Source organism: Eleutherodactylus coqui, chromosome 7 (genome assembly GCF_035609145.1).
Source record: "Eleutherodactylus coqui strain aEleCoq1 chromosome 7, aEleCoq1.hap1, whole genome shotgun sequence".
Taxonomy (NCBI): Eukaryota; Metazoa; Chordata; class Amphibia; order Anura; family Eleutherodactylidae; genus Eleutherodactylus; species Eleutherodactylus coqui.
This window is the reverse complement of record NC_089843.1, coordinates 200,886,792-200,887,572: the sequence shown is the minus strand read 5'-3', so window position 1 is coordinate 200,887,572 and position 781 is coordinate 200,886,792. Positions and strand designations below refer to the sequence as shown.

Below are 781 nucleotides of genomic sequence, written 5' to 3'. Positions count from 1 at the left end.
GTCTTAGCGAGATGTACGATTATTTTATAATAGATAAGAAAAACTTTCCTATTTTATCCAGAAAATGGCTTTTAAGGGAGTGGAGTTCCATATTGTGATGCCACCAAGTGCCCATTTTATATGTATGTATTTGCATTTTTAAAGAGTTTTTGTTTTTTAGAACATTTTAGGTTTTAAAATGTTCTTAATATGTTACCAAATTGTAAAACTCTTTTTGTGTTAATAAAGCCACCCCAGCAATGGGGATGTTAACTTAAAAAAAAAAATCTGTTCTTATCAGTTTAATATCTGATACGTCCCCTATCTGGGGACCATATATTAAATGGATTTTTAGAACAGGGAGCTGGAAAAAGAGCTTGCTCTGTCCACTCCGCGCATTGACCTGGTATTGCAGTACCTCCAGGACCGGTGCACCCCCTTTCCTACAGCAGTTTCCAAAAGCAGAAAAAAAAAACTGACGAGCAAGAGGTGCAGCGCAGCTGTGGCTTCTTCTGCTGCTGCTAACAAACCAGCACTTTGACTGACACTCAGCCCGTCTGCTGCCGTGGAGCTCGCAACATTGTATCCACTGTGCACAGCACAGGTACAACTGGAAGCAAAACAACACACACCAGTTCATATGCCAGCCGCACTCTATAGTTCGTACCTACCGCTGCGCTAATAGCCAAGTTGGAAACATCGGGCAGGCACAGCGTATCCTGGCAGCCTGCATCTGTATGCTCCACGTATTCGGGTCATGGGTGTATGTGCAGGGGGTGCGGTCGCACCTGGGGCCCGGAGC

The 781-nt window shown here is 44.2% G+C and overlaps 1 pseudogene; it reads left to right on the top strand.

Moving 5' to 3' along the window:
- The first annotated feature begins 248 nt into the window (after window positions 1–248).
- On the top strand, window positions 249–419 carry LOC136574062 (U2 spliceosomal RNA; annotated as a pseudogene).
- Window positions 420–781: the final 362 nt, after the last annotated feature.